Raw genomic sequence first — 25,355 nt, forward strand, 5'->3', positions numbered from 1 at the left:
GAATCATTTAAGTATAGGATTTTTTCCTACTAAATTACCAAGATAACTGCCTTGCTTTTCCACATGGGATTCACCATTGTTTGTAAGACTAAATCAATATTAAAATATGATTGTTGAAAAAGGGAACACAGATCATCCTGCAAAGTGTGAATTGTTAGGTAAAGGGGGAGAAAAGTAATTCTTAACCACCTGTGTTTATTAAAAATATCCTAGCATTAAAAAAAAAATTATGGGCATGTCACCTTGCAGGAGTAAGGACAAACTGACATCTTTGAGGTGAAGTGAGTGAGCAGTTTCTTCATATGTAAATGGGGCATGATAATCCTTTTGTCACCTATTCCTCCTCTCCTCCTTCCCCCATTCCCAGGGCTTGGAAAGTGCTCCATAAATTCCCAAGTTCTGTAAAATGTGAGCTATTATTATTAAGATAGAGAATAACCTCTACAGTTTTCAAGAGCTAGGATTATTCAGCTCAATTCTTGCCTTGGCTGGAATCCTGGACTGATAATATTTTAGTTTCTTCATTTTGTTCCTGAAAGATGATGAACTTTGAAAACAAAAACACGTCTTGATACAGAAAAAAAATGAGATGATTTATCTATGTGATAGGAAAGAGAATCTTCTTAAGGCAGATTAGGATGAAACATATGGTTACAATATTATACAGGATTGTGATTCCCACTCCCCCATGGCCTCCATTAATCTAGTCAATCAGTTAAAAAGTATTTATTAGTGCCTGCTAGGTGCTAGACATTGAAGATGCAACTACAAAGGATGAAAAGATTCCCAACTCCCAGGGAGGTCACATAGTATATAGTCACAGATGGCAGAATGTAGATGTGACAAGGTATCTGTGATTCTTTTACAAAATGTGAACTGAGTCAGAAGGGGTAACATGTTTTGTTAAGCAATAAATTGACCACATCCCTGGGAACTTTATATCAGCAAGCTCTGGCATTTAATTCTGTAATTAGAGACAAATGCATTAGCAACTAGCAGCTAGGGAAGAATCCAGGGCTTCGCTTTGGAGTGTGTGTGTGTGTGTGTGTGTATGTGTGTGTGTGTGTGTGTGTGTGTGTGTGTGTGTTTTATCTTGTGTCCCGGGTTTCTTTTTTTTTTAATTAAAGCTTTTTAATCTTTAAAATATATACATGGATAATTTTTCAACATTAACTCTTGCAAAACCTCGTGTTCCAATTTTTTCCCTCTTCCCCCCACCCCCTCTCCTAGATGGCAAATAATATATGTTAAATATGGTAAAATATATGTTAAATCCAATATATGCAAATATATTTATACAATTATCTTGCTGCACAAGAAAAATCAAATAAAAAAGGAAACAAATGACAAAGAAAATAAAATTCAAGCAAACCACAACAAAAAGAGTGAAAATGCTATGTTGTGATCCTCACTCAGTTCTCACAATCCTCTTTCTGGATGGAGATGGCTTTCTTCATCACAAAATCATTGGAACTGGCCTGGATCATCTCATTGTTGAAAAGAGCCATGTCCATCAGAATCGATCATCATATGATCTTATTGTTGCCATGTACAATGATCTCCTGGTTCTGCTCATTTCACTTAGCATCAGTTCATGCAAGTCTCTCTAGGTCTTTTAAAAATCATCCTGCTGATTGTTTTTTATAGACCAATAATATTCCATAGCATTCATATACCATAACTTATTCAGCCATTCTCCAGCTAATAGGCATTCACTCAATTTCCAATTTCTTGCCACTACAAAAAGGGCTACCACAAACATTTTTGCACACGTGGGTCCCTTTCCCTCCTTTATGATCTCCTTGGGATATAAACCCAGTAGAGATATTGCTGGATCAAAGCAGGGCTTCACTCTTGAAGACTGTTGGGTAGGAGATTTTCTTACCTCTTTTCCTCTCTTTTTGCCATGACATCTAATAAAGGAAGAACTATACCAGATAGACACCTCCATCTAGGAATTCAGAGAATCTGAGTTATAGTTAAATGAGGAGAGAGAAACACTCTTCAGATAAACACAAATGCAAAGAGATAATCATTTGGGTCAAATAGGTGGCACAGAGTATAAAAAGCGCTGGGCCAGGAGTCAGGAAGACTCATCTTCTGATCTCAGATATTAGCTGTAGAGTTCTAGGCAAGTCACTTTACCCTGTTTGCTTCAGTTTCCTCATCTGTAAAATGAGCTGGAGAAGGAAATGGCAAACCACTCCAATATCTTAACCAAGAAAATCCCAAACGGGGTTTAAAGACTCAGACATAACTGAAATGACTGAGCAATAACAATCATTTGAGGCTGGAAGCAGACATATTTGTATGCTCACTATTTGTCTTTTGGTATTGGATGTCTTACAGCTAATCTGCTGATCCACTGGCTTGCAACTAAGGCAAAGTAGCCAACATTGCTGTAGGTTCCTCCCAGTAGATTCCTGACATAGGGACCCCACACCACCCTGGGTTTCTGTGCTGCACCTGTGTTTGGCTGCCACTCCCAACTGAAACAGACCTTTTCTAAAATTCTTCCAAAATATTTTCTGCTGAAAATTTGTTACAGTCCAAATATTTGTGAGTTCTGTCACTCCAAAACCAGAGGCTTGATTTGATGTTGATCTGAGGGATATCTGGGAGAGCTCAGATCTAGATGGGTCTTCTCTCTGCCATCTTGACTCTGCCCCAACCCCCAAGAGTACTTAATAAAGAAAGCTAGCTTTGGCCATTGAACATTGCACTGACATAGAGAAAAATGCCCAAAGAGTCCGATGGGGCAAGCTCTCCTTTAGAAATGCCATTTCCTGAGAATATCAAGTTCAGCCTAGCAATGGAGCAACATAGAGATCACTTCCAACAGAGAGCAGTATGAAGACATTATGAGAAGTGTAAAAGGCCTTGGAGCCCTATAGTATCATAAGTATGAGTTATTTTGACCACATATTTTCTCTACTGGTGTGCCTTACTAGGCACTCTATGTATGTGGCCACTCTTCTCACTGATGCCATGTCTTGGTGGAAAAGTACATCCTAGGTTTGGGGTAGCAGGATGTATTTTGTAGTGATTGTTCTGACTATGCCATCTTAGTAAATGCCTTTATTTTGAGTTAATTATAACTACATGCTGACTATTAATGGAGAGCACCCCAATGGGGGTTTGTAAGTGGGTACCTAGAGTAAGCAAGACAAATTGCTTCAATTTGATTTGAAATGAATTCTAAGTAAATTGTATCTATGCAGCTAAGTGGTGCAGTAGATGAAGCTGTCCCAAGTCTTAATGGTTTCATTCTTATTCCAGTGTCTTACTTGACTGAGTTCTACTTGATTTGGAAAGGATATCCTCTGCATTTAAGCCTATTCTTCATCTATTCATATTCTAATCTCCCAAAATAGTAGAAATAATGCCTGACCTCATTGATCCTTTGTACAAAAACTTTAGTGGGCTATGTTGCTTTTAAGATAAAATAAAAATTCCTGTTTGGTTTTAAGGACCAACATAATTGGGACTCCCGCTTATCTTTGCAGATTTGTCTTGCATTATGCCCTCTCAAATGCTCTCAATTCTAGCCAAACTGGCTGACTCATTCCTCATCCTGACATTCTATCTGTCATCTTCATGTTTTTTGTATGGGCTTTCCCATGTGCCTGGAATGTTGCCCTCTTCCAATCTGTGTTTTCGAAGCTGAGCTAAAGTGTTCCCTCCTATAATAGGCATTTCCTGATTTCCTCAATTAGTACACTACATACACCTAAATTCTGAAATGACCTTTTATTTACTTATATGTTCCAAGATGTTCTCCTCCAGTAGAAATTTGTTCCTTGAAGGCTGTTTTTTTTTTAAGAGTTCTTACATGCCTGACACATAACAGATGCTTGATAACTACTTGCTAAACAGAATTGAAGAGAATTCAAAATTTGAGAAACACTGTGCTCTCATTTGACCTCATAAGAACTCTGTGAAGTAAGTATTATGCACATTCATATATTATGGAATAACTAACTCCAAAAAGAGGCAAGAAGCCACAGAAAGAAGGAATGACACTCTTAAATAAAGTCCTTAGGATTGAACCTGGACTGTGACAGCAGAGTCTTGAGGGAATCTGGGCTGTAGACCACATAAGGGAACAACAAGATGATCTGACGTACATAAGAATATTGACTAGAAATAATTTTTTTTAAAATAACAGCCTCTTTATATAAAGTTCATGACACATAGTATATATGAGATTTGCCACCTGGATCATAGGGTCATAATTTTTAAGCCTGGAAGGGATCCTAGAAGTTATTAAATCCAACCCCTTTGTTTTACAAATGTGGAAACTGAGGCATAGGGAAGCAGCCTGTAAATGTCTGAGATAGGATTGGAACTCAAGATTTCCTGATGTCCTGAGTCCATCTCAATGGACCTGAGTCCATTGCCCTAGCCATTACTCCATCAAGTTGCTCTAAGATTTACTCTGGGATGAAATAAAAACAAAGAGGAAATATGCAATAAATATCTGATTTTCCTCTTTTAACTTTTTTCCTCAAGCCCATAGAAATACAAATTCATTTATTCAATTATTCAATATTTTAGCTCCCTCTGTTTTCCTTATACTATATTGCTAAGATGTGAAGGGAAATGAATTAGTGTGGATCATGCTCTTTGCTAGTAAAGGTTTAACAACTAGCTCTCTGGAGGGAAAGTTACTCAAGACACATTTTTAACTTTAATTTCCATGAACATTTTCTCCATCACTTTCTTATGTTTAACAAATCAGCAAACAATAAAAATAAACCCTGATTTGTAGGGTTTGCCAGTTTTGGAGGTATAAATGCTCTCACTGAGAATTTAACAAGCATGGGTTGCTGTAGCAAACCCTTTGTTTAAGGCTTTAAAAGTCCTGAAGGACCAACAATCTGAGCTCATACAGAAAGTACAACATTAGGCCCTTTCCACTGAGAAATCCAGTCAGTATATAGAGGGCTATCATATTGGTCTGTAGTACAGCTTACTTGGCAGGATAGTTTTTGTTGAAGCATCTCAAAGCATGTAAGTTACATCACACCCCATGAAGGGCCACTATTTGCTTATTAGTTTTGGAAGATTTCCAGGATATGGGCCTCCAAGAAGCACAAAAAAGCAGATCCTTAAGTCAAGCACATTCTCCTTAATAGCCCATCCTAAGAATAAGGGGAAACGAGAGAAATTTAACAAGAATCTATTTCAACTTCTTGGGATTCCCCCCACCATCTTTTCTGTTAGCTCTTGAAGGCAGAGAGGCACAATGGGAAGGCAAATATTCCAAATGTATCTGCCTATAATTCCAACAGCAGGTCTAATTATATGTTGACCTATTTGGCATTGTTTCCTTTTATATAGTTCTGTTTTCACTGACTTACTTAAATAATGAGATTTTATTGATCTAGAATAGGGGTGCTTAACCTAAAATCTGTATATACATATCATGGGATTCAATAACTTGAATGGGAAAAAATTGACTTTTCATTTTCACTAACCTCTAACAGAAAATTATCATTTTCTTCAATTATTTAAAAACATCATTCTAAGAGGAGGATTATAGATGCCATATGACTGCTAAAGGGGTTATTGACTTACAAAAAGCAGAGGGGAATAATGAATAGAGTAATGGACTTGGGTTAGTAAAGGAAAACCTTATTGCAAATCCTGCCTCTGATGCTTATTTGCTGGGGAATCATTTGACCTCTATCATTTGCACCTTAAGCATCTCCATAGGACTTAACTAGGGTGGGTTCTGTTTTATATTCCCAGAGCAGGAATTCCCTATATTGATGAAATCATTCATATTGGCGTGTGTTACACACACACACACACACGCCAATATGAATGATGTGTATATATATATATAATTTCATTTCAAAGAGCAAAAAGAGGGGAGAAGAGGAGGAAATAAACATTTATAAAGTGCATAGGCACCTTTCTAAGCACTTTCACAAATAATTTCATTTGAGAAGGCCAGTGCTGACCAGAACTGAGCCAGTAATACTGACAATGATTTGAATCTGATTAATTGACCACTAGCAAGAGAAGAATACCTGTGAATGTTGGGAAGTAACAACTGTTTTAAGCTATAGTAAGGAGGTCACACAATTCTGGGAGGCCTCCTAATCAGCCTGCTGAGTAGAAGAGTGGATTCAGTTTGGGAAATTTAACTGCTGTTCCTGTGATACTTCTGATCAGATGAAAAACAAATGTGGGTTCCTTAACCCCCATCCCAAATAAAGTATTTTGGCATTCAAGTTCCTAGTGTATTGTTCACATTAGGTATTTAATACATTTCTTTTTAGTTCCTGTTAGTGCTTTTTCTTTCACTAATTTAATTAACATAGGAAAGACATATGTTTGTAATAATAGTAGTTAATAATAGCTAACATTTGTATATTAAATTCCAGGCACTGTGCTAAGTGGGTAATTATTTTATTTGATCCTCACAACAACTTTGAGAGGGAGGTGTTATTATTATCCCCATTTTACAGATGGGGAAATTGAGGCATACTGAGTTTTTTCTTTTTTTATAAGAGGTTTTCTGTTAGCTTGTGAAGGCAGTGAAGAATAGTGGGGAGGTAAATTCTACAAATATACCTGCCCATAATTAGACAGCAGGTCTAATTACATAAACACATATTTATAATAGCTTTTTATTTTTTCAAATACATGCAAAGATAGTTTTCAGCATTCATTTTCTTGTGCTTCAAATTTTTCTTCCTCTCTCATCCTTCTTCCTTCCCTTGAGAGCAAGTAATCCACTGTAAGATTAAGCACGTGCAATTCTTCTAAATATATATCTATATTTGTCATGTCAGTGGGTCTAATTATAGATTGACCTATTTGGCATTGTCTCCCTTTATACTTTATGTTTGTCCACGGTCACACTGCTAAAGTCTTAGGACCCAATTGAATTTGGTACTTCCTGAATCCAGTCCCAGAACTCTATCCATTGCACTACTTAGATGCCTATCTTTCTGGGGACAAGGAAGAAGAAGATAAAAGATTAATAGGAAACAGAAGATACTCAATAAAGGTTAAAAAAAAAACACTTGCCATACCATGACCAGCCTTGATATAGTATCTCAAAGTTGTTAAATACTCTTCAGTATCTAATGGATATGGAAAGGACATTAAATACTCTTCCTAAGCCACTGAAGCACCATTCTAAGGGCAAAGGTTTTCCACTATAGAGCTTCAATTGATCATGACTTTTTAGATTAATTCCTCTTTGGGGGAGCAGTTGAGTGACTAAGGGAACAAGTAAATAAAGTCTAAATAATCTAGTTAATTTATTAACCTGTGCATCTTAAAAGTGAAGCTTCTTAATACCCTAAATAACTACTGACTAATATTTCCGCCCTGTATAAGACTGCATGCCATTATAGCAATAGTTGGCCAATGAACACTGAATGCAGAGTAGGAACACATCATTTCAGATCCCAGTTACATCCCCTATAAAATGGGTAGGGGGGGGCGTGCTTTTTGAACTAAGTCTTCTCTTAGGTCCTTCCTAGCTCTGAAAACTACGACCCCTCCTCCCCATCTCCCCAGCAAAGAAGTTTGTGTTCCATGGCTAGCATTGTTTCTTTGGGTTTTTGTAAGGTATGAGTTAAAGGCAAAGGCAATGATATTTAAATGATTTAGCAATTAACTAACTAATCAAAGACCCTAATTCATTTTGGATAGTGATTTGCAATTCTTTGAAATACTGGGCCACGCCCTACTAAGTAATGACATTGAATCATTCCTACAGAATGAAAAATAATGACATTTGTAAAATGAAAAAGAAACAATAATGAAATAAAAATATGATGACAGTGTGATGGTTCAGCTATGTAGGTGAATGATATTTAAAGATAACAAGATTGATCTATAAAGATCAATATATTACATGTTTTAAATTTCTGACATTTACTCAATTCTTTCAAATCTGTTATCTAACTGGAAATGATCAGAAATTGGAATTGACCAGGAATTCAATATGAGAGCATATCTGTCCTTGTAATTATATATTGGGAGTTTCCATTTCCACAATAAACTAGTTTTAGGAACTTATCACAAAAAGGCTCTTTGGCTAAAATTAGGTCATGTCAATGTAGTTATTGTGATTTTAGCTTTCTATATGCCTTTATTTAGCTATATTCCAATCGCTTCATAACCTACTCATGGGGCAACTTTGAAAGTGGAATTCCATCTTGGAAATGGAATCAATAAAAGTCTGAAATTTGACCTAGGCTGAACCCTTGCAAAATTGAGGCAGTAGGATGGAAAGACAGTTATGAAATTATCCAGTACCCATTCCCTGCCTGTAGTTTACTGCAAATATCCCTTCCCCCCAACATTTCAACAGCAAACATTAAAAATATGTAATTTGAACCTATTTGGGGAGCTTTCATTCTGGTAATGGATTAAGCCATAATTAGGAAGTGAAACTTCCTTTTATTGCCAATGAAAATGTACAAAAACAGTTTTTACTAATTTATGAATAGGAAAGATGGTCTTTTGAGGTACAAGATGAGCAGCCCTTTGGGTGCATTCCAATAACAACATCCTAATCTAAAGAATATTAAAAAAATCTGACAATTTCAGTGCCAACTAACGTATTAAATCAAGAAGTATGTTGTCAGGCTATTGCTTGATAGGGCTCATTAACTGCACCCAAATCACATATACTAAAACAAAACAAATAGTAGCCATCTTTCTAACCAAAGAAATGAGGTTAAAAGTAGTTGGTTTTTTTTAATCAAATAATCCTCATGACATGCTTTTGACAATTTAATTAATTCATAGTAACATGTTATTACTTTTGCATAGTTTAATATGATAACCATGTTGCTAGTTGGAACAGTTTAAAGAATAGCAGACCTGGAGTTAGGAAGATTAATTTATATCCTGCCTCAGACACTTACTACATGAGGAAGTCATTTGACTCCACCCACCTCCATTTCTTCATCTGTAAAATGGGGATAATAATACTTGTCTTCCAAGTTTGTGTGAGGATAAAAGAAGATCCTATTTGTGAAGCACTCTGCAAACCTTAAAGTGCTATGTAAATGCTAGCAATTATACATACACACATTAATGCACACACATGCACATTTATATATACTATCCATTAACAAATATTAATTATTTGTAATATTCTTCTGTTTCAGTTTTCTTGGGGGTCTCTGGGAGCAGCCTTAGTTTCAGTTCAGTAATCACCACAAGTGCAGCCAGGGAGTAAAGTCCAAATCCTTTATTGTCTCTTTCCAAGTCTTGTCTCCTTTCCTGCAGCCTGGTTAGCTTTCTTATAGTCCAGATCCTTTATTATCTCCATCTTGGGGCTGGGAAGCTTTCTGGAGAGCCTTTCAGTCTGGCCTTGGTCTTAGTGGGGGAAGTGCAGGAGTCTAGTCCAGCCTCCAGAAAGACTGAAGATTGAATTGAATTTCTTCCCTTGGTTCTGAGAGCTTAAGCTCCTGCCGGCAGTCCTTTGCCTTCTCTCTGAATATCTCTGAATATCCCTGGCTGAGGCTTCTTGCTTATATGCTTTACACTGAGTACAAACCAATCATTATATCACTAGGAAACCATTATTTGTTGTATGATTAAATCAATGATAAACTAGATTTAACCATTGTCTCCTCAATTCCACTTAGTGGAATTTTTGGCCCATGACATCTCCTTGTAGGATTAAATCAATCATGCTGAACCATGCTAAATTAGATAACTATTGTCTCTGTCAATTCCACTGACTTAATACCTTGTAAGAATCCTTTGTTTCAAGTTCAGAGTTCTGGTCCATGCACATTTATATATACTATCCATTAATACATATTAATTATCTATATAAGATATATTTAATATAATGATATTTGTATAGAAATATATTTTTATCTGCATCAGTGGATGGAGTGCCCACATCACCAAGATGAGAATATAGAGAATATATACACACATATATGTTTATTACATACACAAAAACACATGTATGAAAACTGAGATGAATGCATATACTTACATATGCTGTACTTAGATTCATGATGGATTAGTGATGTAGGCATTCCCTCCATTGGTGCTTATTTTTAAAAATCTATCTAGCTCTCTGTAAATATTATTACATTAAATTTATTTTCATATAGCTATTCTCTCTCTATATTAATATCTGTGTATATATTTGGTGTATGTGAGTAATCTGAAATGAGAATATGTATGTATGTATATATATATATATATGTATATATATATATATATATACATATATATATATATATATATATATTTAGATTAATTGATGAATCACTCATTTCAGTGATATGGGTCCTGGTGCAGATTTTAAAAATATGTAAATATAGATATCACTAAATTAAATATTTTTTATAAAGCTAATAATTATACTTATATCAATAGCTATTATATGACATATATGAAGAACCTGTGATGAGATAAATATATGTATATACACATATACATAAATATACACATATATCTCTTTGTATATATCTATATCCCCAATTATGATAATTAAATTCATTGATGGTATTACTTATCTCAGTGATGTGGGCACCTCTTCCACCAGAGCAGATAATCACACAATTTAGAGTGCCCACACAACTTAGATATCATAATCCCTCCAATATTTTAAAAGCACAAGATACTATCTTCATTAGTTGGTTTTGAAAATTATTTTATAAATAGAAAATCTGGAAGGAAAATAGATACGTATATGGAAATATAGACTTATAGAAATGTTGACAGAAAAAAGTATTTCTCATAACTTCTCTTAAAAACAAATGTCGATTTTATCATCATTTTTGAAATTCAGACTTTGGTTTAAAAATACTAGTCAGCAAAACAAATGCTTTTAAAATACCCTCTTCAGTTGTTTGTGAAGACACCAACTTTTGTTCACATCTATTTTATTTGGTCTTTCTACCTTTAGGCACTCTTTATCCCTCTATCCACCACAGAGCTATCAAAGCCCCTTTGTAAATCTCAAATATGGCCTTGTCATTTTCCTGTAATCTGGTAGAAACAGCTTTTTGAGTTTTGAGTTAGAGGACTTGGGTTCAAATCAGCCCTCTGATAATTAGTAAGCACATGATTTTGGGTTAGCCTAGGCCAGAGTTAGAATTTAGAGAAAGCTAAGTATTTCAATGGAATGAGAGCAGGGTCTGGAATCAGAAGGACCAGAGTTCAAATACAGCCTCAGACAATTGTCAGTTGTGTGATCCTGGGCAATGTACTTAACTCTATTTGCCTTAATCCACCTGAGAAGAAAATGGAAAATCACTTCAGTGTTTTTGTCAAGTAAACCCCACATGGAATCACAAAGAGTCAGATGAGTGAAAAGTTGAACAACAAGGCCTGAATTGTATATGTAAATATAGATATCACTAGATTAAATATATTTTATAAAGCTAATAATTATACTTATATCAATAGCTATTATATTTAAGAAAGGTTGGAGTAAGAGGATTCTGAAGTCCTTTATAATTTGGTTTCCATCTACATTTTCAGGCTAACGATACATTACTACCCTTCCAGTAGTCTACAATGCAGTCAAATTGGTTTTCTCACTATTCCTCAAACATGTTCCACCTCCCATCTCTATGCCTTTTGCCCAGGCTGTCCCTCATACTTGGAATGGCATCTTTCTTCACTTCTGACTTTTAGAATTCTTTGTTGACTTCAAAGTTTAGTTCAAATGCTTCCTTCTTCTTACAGATAGTCTTTTCTGTTCACCTTGCCACACCAAAATAACCTTGTATGTATTTTGTGTATATGTTTATGAATGTGATATCTCTTCTGACATGGGGATTTTTAGGGATTTTATTTGGATCCCTTCAAATTTAACATTGTAGGTGCTCAATAAATACTTGATTGCTCATTGACTAAGGAAATACTTTCCAGTTTGGATATTGCTTTAATAATCATCTACATTTACACATGTGTTTCTCATAACACTTCAATTAGGAACTGAAAGTATTATTAGTGCTAGATTGTAGATAAGCATATAAGATTCAAAGGTATGACTTTGGGCAAATCATTTAACTACTTTGAATCTATATTTAGCTTTAGATACTAACCATCTGAATTCTGCCTCAGTTTCCTAAAACTTTAAAAAGGGGTTAATAATAGCATCTACCTCTCAGGATCACAATGAAAATCAAATGAGATAATATCTTTAAAATGCCTAGCACATAATAGGTGCTTTATAAATGTTTATTGCCTTTCCTTTCCCTTCCTAAAACACATAAAGTGGAATTGAAATAAGATAAAAGAAAATAAATATGTATTAAATATCTACTATGTGTTCCAGGTACTGTGCTGCTTTACAAAAATGTCTCATTTAATCTTCACTTGGGGAGTAGATACTCTTATTATCTCCATTTTACAGTTGAGGAAACTGAGGCAGACAGGGTAGAGTGAATCCCTCAGGGGCACATTGCCAGTTAGTATCTGAGGCTAGATTTGAATTCAGGTCTTCCTGTTACCAGGCCTTGCATTCTGTTATGCCATATAATTACCTTCCCAATCAGGAGAGAAGGCAAAATTGGCCTTCAATAGGTTAGATAGACACTCTGTTTCATATTTTTAAGAGGACATGAATGAGAGTTATATAGGATAAGTGGTTATGTATGGGATATAATTTCTGTAGTTGTAGAGAAGTCCTAAATTGATTAAAAATACTGAGCCATGAGTATTTGAGCATTACAAAGTAAATGAATTGCCCTCCTTTTAATCTGAAAAATTAAATACTTGGCAAATTTTAAATATAAAACAATTTGAATGTTGAGGGTGATTTATTTCTGATAGCTCTTGAGCAATATGAAGCATTTAATTTTATTACTATCACCTGCTTTAATAAACAGTATGGAATTGTGGAAAGAGTGCTGGGGTTTGAAGTCAAGAAGATCTGGTTGAAATTCAAATATTGTTTCTGACATAGACCAGCTGTGTGGTCAGGAAAGCTAGCCAACATCCTTGAGTCTCAAGGCCTTAGAACTTCACTTGCATTGTCAGAGAGGGTTCTCTAAAATGGGAGTTATTGCATTATCTGAAGTTGCCCCCCGGTACTTTGGTCTCTATAACACTGAAATTAATTTACATAATATCATTTTATTAGATTGATAGAATAATTAGGGATAAAATTATCATGAAAACAAATACAAGCATATTATGGTTTTTGTACTTAGAAAAATATTAAAGACTAGAAATTATAGCTTTTTAAACTAATAAAGTGTATTATTTTATTTCTGCCCCTTTCCCCCAAGAGCTTAGTACAGTTCCTAGTACAAAGTAAGTAGTTAATAAATGTTGATTGCCAGAAAGTAATAGTTTCTTTAATTGTAGGGTCTTTCTTGACAGTAGACTGTCAATTTTCAACCTTCAGTCTTGAGTTTTCTTAAAAAATGTTAATTTGTTGAACTGGAAGAAACCAGAGAATGTACTTGCAAATAATTATTTGTGTACAAAATATCATATTCTCTTTTGTTGCTTTTTAAAACATAAACACACTTGTCTTTGTTCATACAAAAAGCAGGAGTGAATTTTCATATTAAACAACTGTTTTCTGATTTGATATTGCAATATACTAACAATTATTTTGGGACCTCTTTCTGGTCTCCCAAAATAATAAAAAAAATTTCCATATATATTTAATAAGAAAAAATTTAGCCACTTGTAAAAATTGGCTTTAAAAAAAGGCATTCTAACTCTTGTATCATCCAAGAATTTGGAAATGGATGCCTAAGACTTAGAAAGAAGAATCCTATAGCTATTCACCAAGGTAGTTGAGAAGCTATTGAATATATTTAGGCTCTTGCCCACCTGAACTCTTTCTATTACATGGGCTTCCCTGGATCTAGTGTTCGTGGTAAACAGATGATCAATTAATTTTAGCAGGAGTTGCTATTCCACCCTTCCCTACTCCTAAGAATGACATGGGTACATCATGATCCATGTCAAATTTCTTCTATGGCAGATCCCAGTGACCCACTCCAGTCTAGGAGGCTCAGTGATTAGATCTAAAATTTGTACAAACCCTGGTAATCTTCGTTGTTTGGTGGGGTGGTTGAAGTAGAAGAGGTCAATCTCAATGCTTATTAGGAATAATAAAAAAGAAGGAGATACTTTTGCTAAGTTAACTGATCTTTTCTATCAATCCAGATTTATTTTGTTCTGAAGTTTTCCATGTAAAGAATGTGCTCTTTTAAAATGTCATTTAACTCGTTTTTCAAAATTTTCAGATGTGATTACCAAACTCAGCCAATTTTGAAGGAAGCTATTTATTAAATAAATGAGGATTGGTCATTATACCTAAATACAGACAAAATAACGTGAATAATGCATGCACTTATCACAGAGACAATAATGACTTCATCAGCTGATTATTTTTTTCAATGATTTCCTTAATTCTAGAAGTTTAAGGCTGTACTAATACAAATATCTAAAAACAGTAGAAACTCACACTACATTAGTAGCAAATATACATACATTGAAGTCAAACAATTGTGCAGCAAAACTTTTATTTAAAATACACATATACACATCTACAGACATAAGGAAACAATGTGCTAGCATAATTGAAATGTGAAACACACATTTGCAATATAAAAAAGATGTGAACATCAAAAATGAAAATGAATCCAATGATATACTTTTAGCAACATCCAAAACTTTAGTCAGGTGATCCAAAAAAAACCCAAAACAACCCAACTGTCAGATTAATGAAATAAAAGTGACATAGCAACATATTTTATTATATTTAATCTCGAGCTTTCAATTCCTTCTCCATTTTAGTTCTGTTGTTTTCATATTCCCTTCATATACAGTAATCATAGCAGCACTTCCCCCCCTCAAAATTACTTTTTTTTAAAAAACAGAAGTGAAACAGGCATTGTATTATTATCTAACACAATGTATGTGTGTGTATTTATGTGTGTGTGTGTCCCATGTTGACTCCATTAAGTCACTAAAAAGCAATTTGACCTTTGGCCAGATAGTGAAATAAACTTCCCAGAGGGAGATGAATAAATGCCAACTCATAGAAAAATAACAAAGTATTTTTAAAATTTTTATTAAGATTCAACTGAAAATTATGATTATGAAAATCTTATAGCAGTAAATTGCTGTAAGAGAGGCAGTGTGGTCTGGTGGATAGACAGCCAGTCTCCAAATGAGGCTGACCTGGGTTCAAGTGTTAGCTCTAATACTAAGTTCAAGTATTAACTGGATGACATGGCCTACAACTTCTCTCTCAGTATTCCAGAACAATGGTGTCAAACCAAAATAGAGATCCCTGAAGACTGCAAATTACAAGTAAATATTACCTGTGTTGCATGGTATTTTAAAATTTATTTTGTTAAACATTTGCTGATTATTTCTAACTGATTCAGAGAAGACTCTGGAATTTGGGGGGCCCAGGAGTTTGACACCTCTGTTCTTTGAGACTGTAAGTTGCAGACAGTGCCAACCTACATTGATAGTGGCAGCTTCCTCACCTATACTCATATATATATATATATATATATATATATATATATATATATATATATATATATATATACCCTACCTCTAATATGCTGGACATTAATAAACACCTCTTTAAAAATTATACTTATTTAATTAATTAATATCATCTTGAACTTTTCCTAGCTAAATTCTGAAGGTTGAAAGAACATAATTAAATCACTGGGGCCCTGAAATCATACTGACAACTAATCTCCCACTCCCCAAAAGAAAGTCCTCATATTAAGATAATATAATGTACATTTTATTACAGTTAGTGCTGGATACTAAAATCAATGAAAATGAGTAAATGTGTGGATTTGAACACACTTGAAATATTGTAATAAGTTTCTTGCCACTAAGATTCAGGTGCTGATGAGTTAAAAGCACATTTTCTGATAATTATTCATGAAACATAAGTAACATAAGTTGACTATGGAGCTAATTTATGCCTGGCTTCAGCAGTAAAAAAAAAAGAGGTCTAGATCTCTGAATTTGAATTCGGACCTGGGAATCAAATGGTATGCAATAGTATTTGTATAAGAATGATATATATGTGTGGGTATATATGGACATATATATATATACATACACACATATAAAATAAGAAATATATATACAGATAAGTATGCATGTTTGTATGTATGTATATATATACATACACACATATGAAATTTGTTTAAAAATTTCTTCTAACCGAAAAGCGCTGTGGTCACATATTTTACATCTATAGGAAACCAAAAAGTTAGGGAGGCATGAAATATTCCAATAACAGATTTCTTGGTAAGTCTAACCTACTGTTAAGAATAACATTTTATTGAGCTACCCAGAACCAAAATCTGCTATCTAGTAGACCATAAAGCAAAAGAATTCTAGGGACAAAGAATCTCTGAAAAAACAAACAAACAAACAAACAAACATTTTGCTTGAAGCATTTAATCGCAAAATCTGACACTAAGGCCAAATAGCCATAGGAAATATTACTGAAATAATTTTTATTGTTTTATTTTTATTTGCCTGATTGAGTGTTAAACATTGGCAGCATCCTTGGAAGAAAAAAATATATAATTAGTTTTTGGCTCCTCTATTTTCCATCTTGATAAAACTAATTTTATTATGCTAGGAGCCAAAGCAACAATATCAATAGCAAAATCTCCATACATGGTACAGATGGTGCCAAGTAGCTAGCAGGGGGCACAATCAAGTACTCTACTAGATCAAAACCATTATCTATTTCTTGCTATCACACTTTTCTTAAAAGAAACTTGTTGCTACAATCCCTTTGAGGCTCTAGGTGATGTGGTGGACATTGTGCTATTTGGGGTCAGGAAGAACTAAATTCAAATACTACTTCAGACAATAGCTGTGTGATCAATGAAAAAGTCACTGAAGCTATTCACCTCAGTTTCCTCACCTGCAAAATGGGAATAATAATAGCACCTACCCCACAAAGTTGTTGTGAGGATAAAATCAGTTGATATTTGTAAAATGCTTTTCAAGCCTTAAAACATTCCACAAATTGTTATTAGTGAACAAACACAAAGAAGATTCTTCTTGTGTTTTGGTTCTATTTTTTTAAAAGGTTTTATAGGAATTCGTTCTTTCCGATTTAAATACATTTTCCTAGACATCAGACTTGATTGCAGTGGTTTTTTTTTTTATTAAAATAAAAATTATTTGAAAGCCTATAAGTAACTGGAATTTGACTCATTTTTGTTGGTATCTGAATGTAGCAGAATGAACCCCAACTGCCCCAAGTTCAGCATTTGTCTGAAAACTGCTTAAAAATAATTGTGCTAGGAGTTGGCATCAAAAAATTTTAACAGGGGGCAGCTAGGTGGCGCAGTGGATAGAGCACCAGCCTTGAATTCAGGAGGACCCAAGTTCAAATCTGGTCTCAGACACTTAACACTTCCTAGCTGTGTGACCCTGGGCAAGTCACTTAACCCCAGCCTAAAAAAAAAAAAAAAAAAAAAAAAAATTTAACAGTCATAATGCAACCTGGGATAGACTTGAGAAAAAGACTGAGAGAATCTGTCAAGTTTGAGAGCTCCAATACTTTGAATACTTTCTAACTAACTAAAATCACAGATATTTTGCAATTAAAACAAAATTCATTAGACCTTCTTAAATTACAATAATAAAGAAATAAGATCTAGCAATGATATATGCACTTTATAATATTCAGCTAGATCATTCAATCTCAATAATCCAGTTCCAAGAATCAATAAATTACGTTCACAAACTAGAATGATTTTCTTATACAAAATGTTCAATTGTAAGAAAACAAGACTGAGAAGAAATTTGGAAGAATTTTTGATTATTATTTTTTGCAGTCTGTTTCCTTTGAAAATGTTGAGAAACACATGGAAAAGATGAGAGGGAAAATTGCTCAAAATGCTTTGACATAATGTGGATTCATTCCTGTGGAACAGGATATTCAAAGTTTGGCACCGCCTGCTTACCACAGGGTTTCCTTCTTCGGAAGGCACTAAGTACTGGCTCAAAATACATTGTTTAGGAAATAGTATATACTATTATTAATTGGCACAGTCTCTTAGCACAGTTTTTCCATTCAACTACAGTAAGTGGTTATAGCAGCAATAATGAACATTTCTTCTACACAAACACTACCAAGGTAAACATGGAAGAGTACCTACAAACACATACAAAAATTTCAACAGTGATATCACTCAACTTTACACAATGCATAGAGATTGCAATGGTTTGTGGCAATGATTAAAAATATGACTTATTAAAGTGAATATTTAATAAGTACTGTCTTAAAAGATGAGTTGTAATTATATAAGTGGCACAATTAGAAAAAATTCCATTAGATATTGTTAATCTTGGTGTGACACTGAAACATTGAATATTAGCAACATTACTGTCATTTCATATGACAGGCTAGAAATTCTGTTGTAAATAAGTTACTATCCCCCTGAATTTAAGTTTTCTAAAGAAACCTAATTTGCAAAATTTAAGATTTAGAGAAAGAAGAATTAAAAACAACAAAAAGTAAAATGTACAAATGATTAAGATTTAACTTTGCTGGTGATTTCCTTGTTCTACTTATTAATGACCTAACATAAACTAGGTTAATTGCTTTTTAAAGCTCAAAGTTTAATGAAAGAGCAATCTAAAATATAATTTCTGATTCCAAAGTAAAATAAAAAACATGAAAAACTTGGTACAGGACAACTGGGCCAGCTAAAGGTTTTTTGACCAAAAAAAAAAAAATTATCATTCCTCAGCCATAAACCAGCAAAATGACTGTGAGATGGAAATCTAAGTAAATTCTTATATTTAATCTGGATTACAAGTCATAAATATTAGGTTTGTGAAAGGAAAACAAACATTATTTTCCACCTCTAAATTCTTTTACAATAGATCTCTCTTAACATGAGTTCATATTCTTTATTTTCCCCCTTTCTCTGTTGATTCAGCTAATCAATTTTCCAATTATGAAAACAGGAATTGAAAAGATTTGAGAAAATGATCTCAGACTCCAAGTATGATGAAAAGAAAATGCATAAAGGTCACTGTAGACTGTTTAATGACCTAAAATATAGCTCATAGCTGGATACTAGGAATACCAAATTAATTTCATAAGTTGGTGTTTTCAACTCTTAGACTAATGAAAAACCTTTTAATTTCATCATCCAATACCAGGATTATACAGTTACCTGCCTTTTTTATGTTTGTACTATATCACTTGCTCTTGGCAAGTTCTTCAGGCAATTCTCTGAGATTATAAATTGCAGAAAAAACAGTGACCTGCATTTTAGAGGACGTGTCCCATTAAGAGCACCCTGTGACAACAAAATCACAGTACCTGTCCCATTTTTATCCAAATCTGAGAGCTTGAGAAAAAGTATATTTTCCTCATCATCAAAGGTAAGATAGTTATTATAAATGTGACACAGAAGGATGACATTTAGATAATATGCAGTGATGTGCCCATTCAATTTCAAAAGGATCCAAGATTCATGAAGAATGAGTATTGGACAATGTTAAAGTTCATCCACAGAAACTGGTTCATTTGTAAACTGGCTGATGCAACCTGCCTAAATAAATTGAGGGCTTAAAAAGCTAGACTTGCAAAAATAAATTTTGTTGAACAATAATGAGAAAACAAACATGTTTGTAAAGTTTTAAAGTTTAGAGCATGTCAAAAGATTCTTAGGTTACATTTCTATATTTTCTCAATTTTTTTAATTCATTAAAACACTTTAAAATTAAATTTTAAAATATGTTGAATGGAGTTTTTCTTTGCACTTGGGCAGGTTTCATGAACCTATCTGTATGGGATAAATCTAAAGAAAGCATTTGTCCTTTTTATATGTGAAACATACATGGATAGTAGTTATCAAAGGTATCTTTGCTTTAATTTGTTTTATATTTTCAATTTTTCTTGCCTTTTTTGCAACATAGCTAATGTGGAAATATGTTTAGCATAATTTCATATGTATAATTGGTATCATATTTCTTGCCTTCTTAATGGATGAAGGAGGGGAAAGGGAGGGAGAAATTTGGAACTAACAAATTTTTTAAAAAATAATAATACTTTATATATCAATGGTAGCACACCAGAGTGTTGATAAGAAAGTTTTCTTCCTTAATAAATTATAATTTTATCTTTGCAAAGGTGAGATTGTGAGAACTTTTGGCAAATCATTTTGGCATTTAGGAATCTAAATTAAGCAACCTAGGACAGGTGATATTTATATCCATATTCATTTTCATCTGAGTGGGGTGCAATATTAACAGAATAATATTAACAGGAGAGAGATGTGAGAAGTAGCCTCTCTCTACATTGGACATCTATTTGCTTTCCATCTAACAAAGGATAAGGAGAAGTATCTTTTTTCTTACCAGAGAAATCAGATCTCATCCTTTGTAGACTTATATAAGATCAAAGCAAGAGAGAAAACCTTTGAGAAGAGGGCTTGAAGGTCAAGATAGTAACTTCCTGTAATTTCCTTCTTCCCCACTTCCCTCTCTCTCCTTCCCCTTCCTCCCCCCCCTCCCCACTCTGCCTCTGGCCCCCACATGGAATCATTCATAACTGCAACTTCTTTTCTAGGGAAGGTAATCTTTTCAATCAGGGCCTAAATGAAATATGTTTAACACATGAGGCAAGTTTAGAAAAATAAATAAGCATATGGTTTTGTTTGGTTGTTAATTGCTTTTAAAAAGAATCTAGGTCTCCTTTGGGACCTTCTGAAGACAGAGGGGGACAAAGCATAAGTAAAAAAATCTTTTTTCAATACAATGATCTAAGAGTCATTCTAGAGTTAATTCACTGAAATTGAATTTTAGGCTCATCTGGGGGTAAAGAAAAAAATGAACAAATGAAAATTAAATAAACAGGCTTTCCAGAAAGTCTTAGGGCAATTCTAATGACTTTTGGAATGCTCTATATAGCAAACACACTGATATACAGAGGGCATGTGTGTATCTAAGTCCTATATAAAAATAAAAAGTACCTGGGAATCCCCAAATCCCTTTTCCTCCAGGGAAGCAGTATGGTCCAGTAGAAATAGTGCTGGATTTGGAGTAAGAGAGCTTGGGTTTGAGTACAAATGTGACTCACTTGATTAACTTACACGATCTTGATTCAGTTACCTAACTTCTTAGTCTGTGTTTCTTCATCTGTAAAGTGAAGGACATGGACTACTTGGCCTCTAACATCCCTTGCAGGTCTATATCAATACTTCTCCTTGACCTTTCTGGATACATTGCTTCAAATAGTAACAGACTCAAAAAGTAAATTAAGTTCAGAATAAAATGAATAAAAATATATAAAAAAAAGAATGGGCAGTTTGGTCTACTAATTGGCAAACTAACATATCTGTCCCAAAGATTTAGAACGCAGGATATTTATTAACATGTATTTCTTTTTTCTTGTTTTTTTCTTTCTTTTTTGAAGCGATTAGAGTTAGTAAGTTGCCTAGGATCACATAGCTAGTGTCTAAGGCTGGATTTAAATTCAGATCTTTCTGACTTTGGAACTGGTGCTCTATCCACTCTATCACCTAGCTGTTCCTCTAACACGTATTTCTGATAGAGGGATCTATCTCCCCCTGCTCTAGCTTCTAATTCTATGCTAAGTTCTCACTCTCATTTCTTTAAAAAGTCTCCATATTCCTGGATTGTGAAATTATACCAATTTTGGCTTGACAGTGATCTAGACTCTATACCAAATTAAGCCAATTTTACTACTTTGGAAACTTCTCTTGATGGCATTAGAAATGAGGATATTCTTTTGCCTGGTCCACTGACTCCTTAGCAGGTCACTTTCAGAAAAGGATAGCAATATTTGAATGTCTTTAGAGTATAATGAACATATGAATATAAAAGAGAAAGTGGTGGTGTAATTTCTGGATATTAAAGAAATAACAAGACACCTTTCTTCCTCCCCCCTACTTCCCATGGTCTAATTTATGGATTTCTTAGTTTGCTTATCATTTGTGTGTGATTTATTTATTGGAATAAGAATAAAAGGAGGCCAAATTCCTAGTTAAGGCAGTAGTATCATGGTATCTTCTGCAAATGAACAAATTATACAATGAATTTTTAATGAGTTAGTATGCATAAACAATGTCAAATTAGATAAAACACTTTGTTTTGGCATATGCTGTTCTCCATTATTCTCTCAAATACAAATTAACTATTGTGACTCTGAGGACAGGGACACTGTCTTAGTCTTTCTTCTTTGAATATCTCATCAAATCTAGCAGTGTTAAATAAATATTTTTCTGACTTAATTTAATTTGATTTCATAACTTTATCTTAAAGTTGAAGCTTGATAGAGAGGAGGGAGGCAGTTAAGTGGTACAATGATAGAACATTAATTCTGTAGTCAAGAAGAAATGAGTTCAAATAGGTTCTCAGATACTTATCAGCTGTGTGACCGTGGGCAAATCACTTAACCTGCCTATCTTACTTTCTTCATCTGTAAAATGGAGATAATAATAGCACCTACTTTTTGGAATTATTGTGAGGATGAAATTAGATAATATGTGTAAAGTGCTTTGCAGAAATCTTAAAGTACTGTATTAGTGGTTCTCAAACTTTTGTTCTCAGTATCTTTTTACTATTAAAAATTAAAAATTATGAGTTATTTTGTGGGTTATATTTATAGATATTTACCATATTATAAATATAAAATTTTGAATTTGTAAGCCCTCTGAAAGTGTTTCAGAGACCACCCCAGAATTTTTGGGACCATACTTTGAAAATCACTGCATTATATTAATGCTAGTTATTATTCATGTCTTTAGAGTAAAGGATACTCGCGTTTGAGACCTGTCTCTGTTTCTTAATAGCCATGTGAACAAAGGCAAATCACTTAACTTCTCAGTGACCCTAGGAATTGTCTAAGAAGATATTGCAGACATTGCTAATCTGCATGAATGGAACAATGAAAACATCAGTCTGGGCCCTTCTCACTGCTCCCTCCTTCTCCCCTCCTCCCAAAAAGAAAAGGAAAATATTTTATCTCAGTATGTAATTTAATTGCATTACATCTACAGACTAAGTAACATTATCGTCTATCAGAATAGTCTATGGGAATTTTGGTTAACACATAATTTCCTGAAAATATAACTGACTTGATCTTTACTAGGATTTCATCAGACTTCTCAAGTAGATTATGCAGTAATATCAAGAAAACTGGCCAAAAATGGCAATATCCTCTAAATAGGTTTAATATAATTCACAAGTATTTGAATTAGAATACTTAAGGCTCATGCAACTGAATAGCTGCAAAACCACATACTGTTGCCTTGCTTCATTATGTCCTTTGCTAAGAAAGTAGCAGGGATGGATGGGTAAAGTACAATAAATTTAGCATTCCCCTATTTCCTGGGAAAATGGATAATGCAGCATTAAATGAGATTTATTTCACAGTGCTAGAGGATGCTGAAAAACTGAATTTCTTACCTAACATTGAGTGTAAAACTATTTCTTTGCCAACCTAAGCGCCCCAGGAATGATATTATAAAGATATGACTGCTTTTCTTTAGGTATTCACCATCTGAAATGCTAGTTATTTGGGGAGTAAGTGCTTTTCCATAAGATCTCAATCATCCTCTACTAGTGGTCATTTGAACAACTTTGACCTGGGGGAAGTAACAGCTGAATATGAACAGAACTTGACATTGACACAATTTGGTAATGAGTATAGTAAGCACACCATCAGCACACACAATAATGGTATAGTGAATTATTTGTATACCTGGAATATGAAGGAAAAATCATCACCTTTCTTCATTTTAAATGAAGGAAAACATGTATGCCTGAAGTAGGGGCTTGTTGAGATGCCAATTGTAATTATTCATATGGATACTTCTCTAAAGAATTCTCCATATGTTGATCAAAATAGCAAAGAAAAATATAAAAATAAATCTGTATAAAAATGGCCCATTTAAAAAAGTCAAAGCAAAGTAACAAAAATCTTCAATATTTCATATTAAATAGTAGCACCAAATTCTAGTTTTCTGAGTCTATCTCAGATCTAATTGAATACATTTTAGTAAAGCAACAATACAGAATACAATTCATTCATAACAATACTAAACTATTAACATTCTAGCTAAACTGGTGTATCATGTGTCTTGTAATATCATTACCAAAGTCTATTCTATGATTCATGGAATTACTGAAAATCTTAAGATTTGGAAGGGACCTGAAAGGTTCATCTAGTACAAGCCTCTCCTTGTAATAGACTAATAAGAATTCCATTTTATGATTTTTCCTTATCATTTAACTTCTACTTGATCTCAGGAGGTGATCTACTTCAATTTTTAAACAGTTTTAAATGTTAGGAAATTCCTTCAATGCCAAAACAATAATTGATTTTCAGTAATTCTTAAGAGTTTGGTTATTCATATGAAGAAAATTTTGAGCAAGTCCCCAAAATATGATTCAACATAATTTAGTCTGGTTTGCTGAAGTAAGCTTTTTTCAGGCATATCCTGAATTAGAAAGCATGAGAAATATGACCTAAAACATAAATATGGAGTCATAGGACCAGATGAAACATTTGGAGATTTCTCAGGACATACACATAAAATTTAAAAATCCCTTCTCTTATTCCCAAATGTTATGGTTTTCTTAAAATCTACACACTGGAATCCACATGCTCAGGTTTTTCAATATAAAATCCTTCAAATAAACCCAAGATGAAAGTATAGGAATTAAACATATGGATATTGCTTTCAAACACTTGCAGATGTGTATATAGAAAGTTATATAGTCAAATAAAAGCAGGTTCTTCTATTTGTGCCAATGTAAAAATGACATTCATCTGAATGGACACAGAGCATAACTCTACTTTTTGAACTGAGAATGTAAACTTCATAAGCATGTAGTTTTGGGGGCACTGTTTATACCATGGGATTGTTTGCTTTAATTTAGTAATGATCATTATTTCATGATGCTACAGAAAGTCCATTTCATTATGGGTGGAATAATCTTTCAAATAAAAACACTATGGAAGACATATAGAAATATTTAGTATTTGGAATGGTCATATTTTTGTGGGAACACATACCAATCTCTTCTGTGCTGATTTTTCAGAACACAAAGATAAACTGGTAATTGGTTTGATGTGAAACTTCTTTAAATTGGATTTAAAAAGTAAGATGATAGAGCTGAGTAGCAAATATATTACATTAAAAATAACAATTTGTGTGATGAATTCAATTTAACTAAGGCATTCATGATTGTTGACCATACCTGTCAAGGAACAAACACAGTTCTTTAAAAATAATTTAAATTACAAAACTTTTTAATTGTATCTTTCAGCAATATTTTTCAATGTAGGGAGTTCTCTGTATGGTTTCTATTGAAACCTCAAGGTAATA

At 33.7% G+C, this 25,355-nt stretch overlaps 1 protein-coding gene across 2 annotated transcripts in view; it reads right to left on the reverse strand.

Moving 5' to 3' along the window:
* Nucleotides 1-25,355, reverse strand: part of KIAA1958 (KIAA1958 ortholog) — a 234,019-nt gene that overhangs the window by 20,808 nt on the left and 187,856 nt on the right. The gene's annotated exons all lie outside the window — the stretch shown is intronic.

The sequence above is a fragment of the Sminthopsis crassicaudata genome, chromosome 1 (assembly GCF_048593235.1).
Source record: "Sminthopsis crassicaudata isolate SCR6 chromosome 1, ASM4859323v1, whole genome shotgun sequence".
Taxonomy (NCBI): Eukaryota; Metazoa; Chordata; class Mammalia; order Dasyuromorphia; family Dasyuridae; genus Sminthopsis; species Sminthopsis crassicaudata.